At 38.1% G+C, this 13,240-nt stretch overlaps 1 protein-coding gene across 1 annotated transcript in view; it reads right to left on the bottom strand.

The window, feature by feature from the left end:
- The window catches only part of LOC134669473 (elongation factor-like GTPase 1), a 260,990-nt gene that overhangs the window by 30,952 nt on the left and 216,798 nt on the right, over positions 1-13,240 (bottom strand). The window lies entirely within an intron of this gene.

Here is a 13,240-nt window from a genome sequence, read left to right as displayed (position 1 = left end):
TGTCATTATTATCCCAAAGAGTGTGTTTACAACGAATCACCCTTGAAAATCTGAAATCTTTTACAATATAATAAATACACTTATGCAAAGTTGTACCTAAAATGAGATGAACGAGTGTCAGCGTTTAGTAAAATTTATATAAAAAAATCGATGCTCAAGCTATAAAACCGAGTGATTTCGAAAGCCAGATAACTGGACTACAACGAATCAGGCTTTTCCTATTTTTCCTCTTAAAGGCAACAGAGAAATTTAAGGTTAAAGTTAGGTGAGGAATATAAGGCCCGACGGGTAACAAGGTCCAGCATTCAAGAATAGTAGTTAAAATAACAATTAAATAACTGTAAGCAGTATTGTAAAATACTGATAAGTGTTTGAGGCCTCGTCACTGAGGAGATTTTGCAATGTCATGACCGAACTGGACCAAACGTTGGAATGTTATGATAAGTCTTGTCATTCATGATAGTGTCGGGCCCGTATAAAGTAGTATGAACGACAGCCTTACTGGATCGTATTTTATATTTTTCTTAATTCTAATATGTCAATGCGGTTACCAACATTTTCTGTCACGTGTGATTATATGCTATGCATTTTACCTGTGTGAAAATTGTATAATTGAGATAAATAAACTAAATTATACTTACTATATTCTCTGTTATTCTTGAACTTGTACTTGGGCTAAAAAGGCCCTCTGTCTGTGCGGGTGACAAGGCCCGGCCCCGGGCCTTATTGAACGTGAGACGAAATAGTAAATTTAATTATTTTTATATAGGTAATTATGAGTTCTTTGATTTCCCGATAAGCATCACTTACTGACTTACAAAAGTATAAATGTAGTACCTGAATTTTATTAGAGGTTTTTAAAGCCTTATTATCAATTAAGTTATAAGGGAAATATAATACGCGTCTTTAGTTGTAAAAAAATATTACAAGCCCTATAACTAATGAGGGGATCATTTTAGATATAGTCCACTTTTTTCGAGTAGGTAAATTCGGACTAACTATGTTTACAAACCGCATACCATCGCCCATGACCACACTGTTAACTGACAGTTCGTAAACCTTATTACAAAAGGCATAAGGTCCACCGATGGACAGTTAAGAGCATCGCCGTTTGTACCTATCTTAATACAAATAAAAGTCAACAACGAAAATAATTAATTACCTAATACGTCACATACCTATGACATGACATGAACAAACAAGGAAAGCTATATATAAAAAGTGATTTTTCTCTGTCTTCTCACAAAGGAAAGCTTTGACAGTTTAAATTCCTCAAAGAAGGTCCGTAGTTAACACTAAACTCGAAACAGCACCTTTAAAAAAACATTAGGGGTCACTGACCCGTCCCAGTAAATTGAGGTAGTGTGTGTGAGCTGCGTTTGTGTGTGAAATGGGGTAATTTGACAGAATCTGAAAATTTACCCTCCTCGACGCCCTCTTAAGCTGGCTCATATTACTTATGGGAGACATTCCTTTATTTTTAAAAAGAAACAAACTTACATTCAAAGTATTTTTCTTTTTTTCTTCAATTTGGCTTGTCTAAAAAAATCTTGAGTACTTGACAGGACAGACGAGTGTAAGACCTAATGTTTCTTGGAGAAATGTTATCATTTACATTAACTGTATCGACTAGTTAGTAGAATAAAATTCCGAATTTTAATTTTTTTGAATTTTTAGTCGGTTCGAGTCCCGAGCGAGGCAAGCGAGTTTTAGAAATTTTTTGAATGCAGTTTTGTTTCTTTTTAAAAATAAAGGAATGTCTCCTTTAAGTAAAATGAGCGAGCTTAAGGATTTAAGGTAGTTTCCCTTTAGGGCCCGACTTATCTTTCCACACTGTATACCTTGGTGTCACTTTAACTGTCTTTTGAAAGATATTCTTTGCGATGTCAGAATAAATATATAACGTTTTAATTTCACAAAGATTAGTTATTTCTTTGTCTTAAAATATATAGGAGTCTCACAAGGTCCTCCAGTCCATCTTCGGTCAAAACAGAAAATTTTGACTCGGTCCAGCTAGCTAAGTTTCAAAAGTGAGGTTTCTACAAACAAAAACGTCACTTTTGACACTTGTTTGACACTGACATATCCGATCTATATCGTTTCCATATCTATTATTTGACGTATCTTAAAGTTCGAATATGGCCGATAGCATTTTCACGTCATCCATCCAACAAATAGGGTAATTGCGTCAGTTTACCGTCCTGTGCCTGTTTCCGTCCACTTAGCAAATATGTAAAATACATTTCATTTTTAATTTGCTACTTGCGAAATATAATTTTCATGTAGATAGATAAATTGTTTAGATATTAAGGAATGCAATAAGTCTAAATCCATTTTTTAAACAAACTTATTGTGCAGTACAATTAAACATAGCTTCTCGAATAAAATGGAAATAATAATCGCTTATTCAAACTTACGTGGAGTTAGACCAAGAGAAGGTTGCAACGATTTTGATAGTATACGCAGTGCAAGTGAGCTTTATACGTCATAACTTCATAGAAGTTTGACGTTTAAAATAACACTTGCACTGGGTGGGCTATCAAAATCGTGGCAGTGGTTTGGTCTAACTAAATCTAACCCTATTAATTGATACTTTTCAAAGTAATATAAAGCAGCATTAGGTGTTCCAGTAACATAAGTTCAAAGTTCTAAATAAGCGATCGCGTGCAACAAAAGCTGTTGATTTTAGCAAAGTTTAAAACTTAAACACGGAGTCGTTGCTGCAAGCGAATCAACTTTTACTCATTTATTAATAGAGATGGGATGATGGTGTTCTAATATGCTACTATTACAATACGAGTAGGTACGTCTTGATCTAAATATCGTAATAAATGTCAAAAACAGGCCAAGTGCGAGTCGGACTCGCGCGCGAAGGGTTCCGTAACATTACGCAAAAAACGGCAAAAAAATACGTCTGAGCCCTACTTAAATATTTATTTTATTTTGTTTTTAGTATTTGTTGTTATAGCGGCAACAGAAATATTTATATCATCTGTGTCTATCTATCACGGTTCATGAGTTACAGCCTGGTGACAGACGGACAGACGGACAGTGGAGCCTTAGTAATGGGATCCTGTTTTTACTCTTTGGGTACGGTACCCTAAAAATGACTATACCTCTCGCGTCTTATGATGGTCCCTAGGACAGTTCATTTTTGTATGGAGAGAGAGAGATTAGATATTGAGATGTCACGTAAAATGTTTGTAGACATTGTTTGGAAGTACTTACCTAGCACAATCATTTATTAGAAAATGTAACAATCAACACACCAACGTCAGGAAAATATGTACTCGTACTTAGTATAAACGATTGCAAATGTAATCCAAATGAAAGCTCATGGGCGTACCCAGCATTTATTAAACTTTTTACAGAAGTAGGGTTACGTGCCTTAATTGTTCCTAAAAAATTTCAGCTTCTCTTCAGACCACAGACCAGGGTGGGGCAACTGCCCCACCTTGCTCCAAAGTGGGTACGCCTATGAGCGCTCAAATATTTATTATGCAAAATCATCACTTGAAACTCAATGCCAACATGAGAAAACGACTTAAAATGTACATCGAATTACTTTACCTTGTGGATAAGAGTAAAAAGCACCATTATTATCAGTTTTTGAAAAAAAAAACCGGGCAAGTGCGAGTCGGACTCGCGCACGAAGGGTTCCGTACCATAAAGCAAAAAAAAACGGAAAAAAATGCAAAAAGAAAACGGTCACCCATCCAAGTACTGACCCCTCCCGACGTTGCTTAACTTTGGTCAAAAATCACGTTTGTTGTATGGGAGCCCCATTTAAATCTTTATTTTATTCTGTTTTTAGTATTTGTTGTTATAAAGGCTTGCTACACGGTCGCCGACAAGCCTTCTAACCGTCTGACCTTGGTCTGTCCTTGGTCAGTTTTGGTCAAATTTTGTTGGTAACAACTGTCTACACGGTCCGGGACCGGCCAAGGCCACGCGGTCTGGGGGCTTGTCGGCGACCGTGTAGCAAGCCTTATAGCGGCAACAGAAATACATCATCTGTGAAAATTTCAACTGTCTAGCTATCACAGTTCGTGAGATACAGCCTGGTGACAGACAGACGGACGGACGGACGGACAGCGAAGTCTTAGTAATAGGGTCCCGTTTTACCCTTTGGGTACGGAACCCTAAAAAGCACCATTATTATCAGTTTCTGAAAAAAAAAAGAAGGATCTCATTATTACGAGCTAGTGAGGTGAAAAAAAAAGCTAACTATTCGGCCCGTCTCTAGTCATTAACCCGTGAACTATATTCGTGATGTTACTTTATCAAGATGGCGCTGTCAGTAGAGTGCTTTAAGAGCTTTAGAGGCACGGAGTCGTAACTTACATTTTATAACCTTGCTAAATAATTACACCATCACTACTAAAACGTCGTACCTATAAGAAACGTTATATAATAGTACGTCATTTTCTGTAAATACTTTAGAATAAAAGTGCTATTGGTTAGCTTCATAAAACATATTAATGGTTTGATATCAGTCGTAAAACTGGGATAGTTAAATGCTGTGGGGCAGTAAAATAAATGGTGCATTCAAGTCATACAACGTTTTGTTTACCACTAGGTATATATCTAAAATATAACCTGTTATATATATGTGGTTCATTAATCCAGTAACTTTGTCGAATTTGGTAACCTTTCACCATCTCTCGGCTCTTTTGCGTCAAATCCGGTAGTTCTGATTTTTTGCAGACTTATTTATGATGTTGGCCTAATGAATAATCCAAGTTTGTGAGCGTCGAACGCAACTTGACAAAAATCGAAAATACCGCGAAAATTTCGGTTTTCTTTTAGATTTGGGTGATTATAACTCTAAAAGACTAATTTTTGATAGTACTTACCTTTTCAGGGCGCTTTAAAGTGGACTAAATTGGCTACAGTACGACACTAGAATTGTCTTTGTACATCTAATAGTTTCCGAGATAAAGCCTTTCAAAGTTTATAATTTTTATCGAACTTGTATTCGTATAGGCTAAGTAGCACAGTGAATATGCACTTTTGTCTCAGACGATGCATGCCGCTTGGCACAATTGTTTCTAAGGTCAAACAAAGCTGATTTGACCCGGTAGCCACGAGATCGTACCGCGCCTACCCCCCAAAAAAAGGGGGGGAAAGGGTCGGCTACCCCAGGTGCAATCTATGCTATATTTCTTCCTGCTCTTAGCATAGCAACTAGGGCAAGTTAAATATCATTTTCATATAATTTAGGTTATAGACTTTGTTAGGTATGTTGTTTGTTATAGATTTTATTATACTAAGGGCCACTTGCACCATTCTACTAATCCAGGGCTAACCGGTTAAACCTGGAGTTGCCATGGTTACCAGTACGATTTGACATTAGGTTAACGTTTTAACCGCTTAACCCCAGGTTTGTGGGTTGGTGCAAGTGGGCCTAAGTAAATAACCTACCTACAGTTAGCAGCGGAAGTTGCTAAGCGGGCGAGGTGTTCGAAATTACCCTTACACGCTCTTATTTTCTTAATAATAAAGTCGCGTCAAGATCATTTTGAACACCTCGCCCGCTTAGCAACTTCTGCTGCTGACTGTACATAATGGTAATGATTTACGCGGCATTCCTAACCAGTCCTGTTCGCCAGGGTCCCGCCAAACGACAACATTGTCCATTAAGCACATCACCAAGATGCCGTAAAAAAATCTCAACCGGAACTCTCACTTCCCAAGAACCGTACTTACGAGGAAATACCTTTTTTTACAAGACATTTCGAGTGCGCGTGCCAACACTAACGTAAGCTTCAATGACACGTATAGTTGTCCCTGTCACACTGGTCGGGTCGTTCACAAACTACGTGAGGCATTTATAGGCCAAGCTATAAGGTATAGACGGAAATGCTAGGAACACAATTTTTGACTCTGTAACTTTGGACTAGTTGGGAGGTAAACATATCAAAAGTCCCAGGCCGTAGCCCCTATGTCGGGGGAAGATGGGGGTAAGAAGGTCCCATTTTTCGGTTTTTCACTTATATCTTGGAAACTTTACGTCTTAGCGACATTACTTAGAGAAACCGAAAGCTGATTAAATTGGCTACAATATTCTTTATGGTGTTTTGTAGTTTTTTTATATATAAAAATATTTTGTAATCGAACTGAAACATTTTTGAACGGAGTTGGACCATAGTACAGAGCTTTTCGACTACCTAAAAGTTGAGTGGTTTTACGTATTTCAAGAACGGTCCCACTACAGGTATCCTCAATATACCTGTCCTTATCAGACTCGAAGGGCACAAAAAGTGCTGACCACTCGAGTTTTGAGTGCAGTCCCCATTGTCTAGCCAACAATGCGGCACTTATGCTGTGTTCTTATCTCAGAAACGGACCTATGCATACTTGATTCGGCACTTCCTTGAGCAAGGCTTTGTTAAGAGTTTTTTGGTGATAATTATTTTACAGCACTGTAAATATATTATTGGGTGCAAACTATTTGGTTTTAAATGGTTCCAGATGGTGCCAAACAACCGATTTAAGTCTCTCAGGCAGGTATTAGATTAGGATAAACAGAACTTATGCAGTTTTAAAGATGTTAGTCGTTAGTCATTATATGCGGATATATTTTTTTTGTAAAAGACACAGAAGTTCGACAGGAATAGCAAAAGATCGTAATTTAGTGATTAAAAAACTGGGCAAGTGCGAGTCGGACTCGCGCACGAAGGGTTCCGCACCATAATGCAAAAAAAAAAACAAAAAAAAACGGTCACCCATCCAAGTACTGACCACTCCCGACGTTGCTTAACTTTGGTCAAAAATCACGTTTGTTGTATGGGAGCCCCATTTAAATCTTTATTTTATTCTGTTTTTAGTATTTGTTGTTATAGCGGCAACAGAAATACATCATCTGTGAAAATTTCAACTGTCTAGCTATCACGGTTCGTGAGATACAGCCTGGTGACAGACGGACGGACGGACGGACAGCGAAGTCTTAGTAATAGGGTCCCGTTTTACCCTTTGGGTACGGAACCCTAAAAAAGATCAGTTTCTATTTTATGGCAGAACATTATGCGTTTTTAGATCACCTCCACCGAGCTTTTATAATCCGATTAGGCATTGCGATTAATATTTAAAGTTGATCGAATTATTCAGCATCTTGTCTTGAAAACTACGATCTAATGTAATTTTAGACTTATTCAGTACATTGAAAGTTTCTCCGCATTGACATTGTATTGACATTTAATATTTAGAACGACATTTGGGGGTTAAAAGTTTCTTTCCCCATTTGATGACTTGGCGTCACATTAATAAATCCACCCCTAAGTCTGACGTCAATGGTTATTTTTGGCACATTAGTCAGGGTTGTATTACAAGGTATGTATATTCTTTTATGGAAATCAGGGGACGAAATTTCAACGGTCATTAAGGGCATGGTTTAGTCGGTACTGGTAGGTGATGTCGATTAATGCGGTGGCAGCAGTCCTGGGGGGCGATTTTTGAAATTCGATCGCTTGATTTCGTCACTCGAAAATAGGTGGAAAACGGTGAAAACAGATTTTTGAAATACGAGCGACAGAAATTTGGATTTGATTGGTATTGACCACTCGTTTTAAATTCTATTGGTAGAATTTTAATGCCTAGTAGTGGAGATATTATTGAACGAAATACACGAAATCGGGCGGTCGAATTTCAAAAATCGGCCCCCTGGGCTATAACCGCGAAAATCGAAGTTCACAAATTGCGGGCATCTTTCTCTGTCACTCTTATTACGCTTTCATTGGAGTAGAGAGAGCAGAGTTTGCCCTTGGAAATCAAGTCTAGTTTCTATGTGATTTTTTCATTGCATTTGCCTTTGATAAAAACGCAAATTTTTGCGTTCAATATAAAAACTACAATTTCGCTTTATCCACCTTTTAAGGGCATTTACCGATGAGCATGAATGGATATTTGTTCATATGTAATAAATATTTTCTTTGTATTAAAGTTTTATATCAACCTTTTCGTTTACTAAAATTAAATAAAGATATAAAAATTAAATTAATTTTTGAAATAAATTAATTTAATTTTTATATTTTTATTCAAAGCAATCAGTCTTGGCGGCGTTTTTGGCGGTAACCCTCCCAAGTACGGCTACCACCTGACATTGACATACCACATTGACATATTATTATGAGCTCGCGTCTAGGTACGTAAATTACTTTCTCTGCTTGCACTAATATGCGAGATGCGAGTACGAGCGAGATGCATAGAAAGTAAGTTACTAAGACGTGAGTGAATATGTCAATGGGCCCGATTCGGATTTTGAAATAGATATCTATTAGATATCTTTTAGGCGTCACCAAGATACGATAAAGATATGTTTAAGATCTAACCTGTCAAATTTGACATTTGCGTGATTCTAGAGATACACTTGAACGATTTCCACAGGATACGATTTAGAGATCCAATTCACATCTAATAGATATCTTACTCTATCTAACGTAAAAGTGACATTGGTTACCCGAATTGCGCTGCAAAAGAGAACTAGTTGATATCTAAACTATAACGTATCTAGAATGGATCTACTACGTGTCGTCTCTTGTGAATATCTTGAAGTTCGAATACGGCAGAATGTCAAAACTGGCGGTAGGGCCCCCAGTGATCGGCAGCCTTGTGACTGCCGTCCTGACACGCGTTAACATGTTTACCGAAATCACGCGAGCGCTCATGAATAGCCACTTCTGACCTAATTCTTGTCATTTGGCAGCTGCGTAGGTGTACGAATAACATGAAAACATAGACAGTTAAACAAGTAATTATTAAGACTTACTTACTCGTACCACAGAATAAAATAAAAGCGCTGGTGGCCTAGCGGTAAGAGAGTGCGACTTTCAATCCGGAGGTCGCGGGTTCAAACCCCGGCTCGTACCAATGAGTTTTTCGGAACTTAAGTACGAAATATCATTTGATATTTGCCAGTCGCTTTTCGGTGAAGGAAAACATCGTGAGGAAACCGGACTAATCCCAATAAGGCCTAGTTTCCCCTCTGGGTTGGAAGGTCAGATGGCAGTCGCTTTCGTAAAAACTAGTGCCTACGTCAAATCATGGGATTAGTTGTCAAGCGGACCCCAGGCTCCCATGAGCCGTGGCAAAATGCCGGGATAACGCCAGGAAGAAGAAGACCACAGAATAAAATAATAATACTACCGTACAGAACCGAAAAAAAACGAAGTTTGACAGCGGTTCAGGGTCGAATCATTCTGTCCCTTTCCAATTCTCCCTTTCGGAGGGTTGTCAAAATTCTAGCCATTATCTTATCTGTGGTATTGCATGCAAAGGGACGTCAAGTTGTGTCAACACTAGTCATTGCTCGGAGCAATGCTGAGCCGAACGGAGCCGAGTTTGCCCGAAGGGAGAAGTTTCGCACTTTTGTATCATCATTATACAAATAAACGTATTTTACGATATAGGATAGGAGGCAAACGAGCTGACGAATCACCTGATAATAAGCTGTAACCTTCGCCCATGGACACCCGCAACACTAGAGGAGTCAGCATATCTTTCTTGAACTGAGTCATTTATTTCATCTCACTCAGCGAGCCAATACAAAAAATACACTCAAGTGAACGAAACCTCTTTGTACGGACATTTTCAGTCAATATGACCCGCTTTCAATGCCCTAGTCTGCAATACATAGGTAACACCTATATAAAGGTACAATTAAGATCTAGTAACGAGATTCTCGAAAATGATGAATAAAACTTGAATTTGATTAGATATTGACTATCTTTAACATGGGCTAGTCTCTGATAATACCTATAACCTATATTTGTACCTTCATTAATTGGGTGTTGTCTGACATTGCGTGTCCAATCCTATTAGGTGTATTAACGACTAAAATAAAAAGATATCAAATATCACATTTATATTTTACTATATAAAAATGTTACTAATGTATTTCTAAAAACCGGGCAAGTGCGAGTCGGACTCGCGCACGAAGGGTTCCGTACCATACTGCAAAAAAAGGCAAAAAAAAAACGGTCACCCATCCAAGTACTGACCACTCCCGACGTTGCTTAACTTTGGTCAAAAATCACGTTTGTTGTATGGGAGCCCCATTTAAATCTTTATTTTATTCTGTTTTTAGTATTTGTTGTTATAGCGGCAACAGAAATACATCATCTGTGAAAATTTCAATTGTCTAGCTATCACGGTTCATGAGATACAGCCTGGTGACAGATAGACGGACGGACGGACGGACGGACGGACAGCGAAGTCTTAGTAATAGGGTCCCGTTTTACCCTTTGGGTACGGAACCCTAAAAAGTAGGGTTGAAACATTTTTGCACTAATGTTTAACAAACTGTCTCAAAAATGGTTATAAATATTAACGTGATAAATAAGTGAAAAATAAAGTAGGTACAGTCAGCAGCAGAAGTTGCTAAGCGGGCGAGCTGTTCAAAATGATCTTGACGCGACTTTATTGTTAAGAGAATAAGAGCGTGTCAAGGTGATTTTGAACACCTCGCCCGCTTAGCAACTTCTGCTGCTGACTGTACGTAGCCTAAACAATTCCCTGTTTGCATAACGCTACGTCTTACGTAGGCGAACAACGCGCGAACGCGGCGCGGCGCGGCGCGGCGAAATCAATCCTTTGATGCCCATAGAAGTGTCCTACGTAAGCGATCTCGTTGCGAACGCGGTGCGGCGCGATTTGCACGCGAATGTCAGGCGGCGCGGCGCGGCGCGGCGCGGCGGCGGCCGCTTTCGCCGCGCCGCGCCGCGCCGCGTTCGCGCGTTGTTCGCCTACGTAAGACGTAGCGTAAGAGTCCCTCATTCTGTTCCACCCGATATAAATAAATAGCATATTGAAAAATTTGTACAACATGATTAAATGACTCCTTGTAAGGTCTAACTGACTTGGCTTGGACCTACCAGCAATAAATTTAATATGTAAGTGACGTACGAAAACATCACATATGCCACGTTGACATCATTTACGCTCATATCTCCTAAAGAGGCTTTACAGTATTCAAAACGCAACCTCCTCCGCCGAGCAAAACATTTATCACTCGAGAAAAAAAAAACAAAACACGTGCCACGGCCTTTAGAACTTATATGTATTCAGCCAACATAAACATACACTCAATATATGTATACACTTTTCGCCTTATTACAACGGGATAAGGTGCAAAAGCTTTAATATATTTTTGACGTCGACCCTACATTTCTCAATGGCCTCATAGCTTGGTGTAATCCCGTTTGTCGCGAGCTAGCGACTCGCGTCTAAAAAACCGGTAAGTACTAAGTATAGATCTGTAACAACACTAACAACTATGCATAATCGCAAAGCGCTTTTAAAGTGGTTCTCTAAAGCCTTTCTAGCAAGTCCTCGGTAAGCAGTCAGAATCACACCCTTGCGCGTAAAAAACATATGTATAGCTACGAGCTGCAGGTAGGCATGTATAGTACGATAGCGACTGTCCGTTCATTCATAAGAAGCGGTTCATTCATGCGGGCGGGAGGACAGTGAATGGGAGCGAGCGAGACGCCAGATAAAGCTGCGTTATATTGTATACACAATGGAATTTCTTGAAATCGTGTTCTACGAAATACTTGAATGGTATTGTTTTGTTGAGTGCCCATTGAAGTTGTAGTGGTGATCAACGGTTTTAGGGTGAATCCACTAAATACGCAATCCTTTTTTTAATAGTATCATAATACGTTAGAAGATATTTTTAAATTTATTTATTTTTGCTTTTATTTTATTTATTAGGAAAACTTACAGCTTGAGTAACCAGTTAGGTAATAACATAGACACAGTAGGCCAATTACAAGTTTCCAAAGCTAGAAAATTTAAACCATAAAAAAAAATTACAGTGTAATAAACGCACTTATCTGCCAAACTGCGGAACAGTTTGTTGGCAGAAAAACTAAATTTGAATAATATGCGGATTAATAATATTAGGACTTTTTTATATAAATATTAAGACAACGACAAACGGTTAAACCGCATATAGGTAGGTGTGTGTATACCTACCTACTTTATAATTATTCCATTGGTGTAAAATGTACCAACTTTAAAGACATTTTAAATGTCACGACAAGATTTTTGTTCTTCGAGTTGAAACAAGTTTAAGATGTTCGACGCGTTCAGTAAGTCTTGATAATTGAAGGAGTACCTACATTTTTAATGGCCAATAAATACGACACTGTTCGAATAGTGTAAACTCCATATAACGTCGACAATTATTGGCTATGGTTCCTTTACTTTCATATTAATTTCTCTCTATAAACGAAAACTCTATAGCGTCAAAAAACGTCCGGTACCTCCTCGAGTGTCGCTACATAGGGAGATTACACTGTAGTATAAGGGCACAGAATTTTATCTTTTACATAAGTAGGTATATTATCTACGTAACACATACACTACGGGTACACATACCTACGTAATATGGCAATATACAAAAATATAAATAAAAAACTTAATTCAAGCTTAGGTTCAAGTTGGCGATGATAGTGGACAAAGCTTTATATCAGAGCAACAAGATTGTGTAGAAAAACATCATCGGTAGGAAGTCAGGCCCGCGCGGCCGCAAACGGTCTTGATCCTCGTAAGAAGCAATCATTTTCTCATACTAACTGACGTTTTCAGAGCTTTTGAAAAATCTTCATTAATTTCCTAGTATAGCTTTATTGATAAAAACAAAGAAAGAAATAAACAAACATAATAAAACTTAAAAACTTACAGATAAAATTCGGCCTAGATCGCCGTCAATGGGCAAGGTGCTCAGAAGGCTGGCCGTATTTCCCCGCTGTATGGCTAATTGATTACGGCTTAGAATTGCTTGTCAAAAACATAATGTTGTAAAGTTAGAACTCTTCATTATTCGTGTCGCTTACCTTATCATGAGTAAGAATGTGATGTGACAGTGGCAAACATTTAAGTACTCACTAAATATAAATTACGCCAATATAATCTTAAGGTTCCTCTCATTTTGCTTACCTGGAACAAAAAGAAAATGATACTATTTGCAAATTGTTATTATGATAGACCGCTCTAAAAAGCTAACAATAAATATAATAGTCACTGATTTACAAGAACTATACTTTGTCTATTATAATATAATATTTTCTACACTATACACTAATTTTTTGAATACTTGATTAGGCACGTCACGTTCAACAGAAGCAATAAAAGACTAGTAGTGTTAGTTCTTTTACGAGTATTACATGTAACTTGTCTTTGTATGTATCATTCAACATCATACCTGTACTATAAAACGTAGAAATGATAAAAAATA

Source organism: Cydia fagiglandana, chromosome 12 (assembly GCF_963556715.1).
Source record: "Cydia fagiglandana chromosome 12, ilCydFagi1.1, whole genome shotgun sequence".
Taxonomy (NCBI): Eukaryota; Metazoa; Arthropoda; class Insecta; order Lepidoptera; family Tortricidae; genus Cydia; species Cydia fagiglandana.
This window is presented reverse-complemented; position numbering and strand designations above follow the sequence as displayed.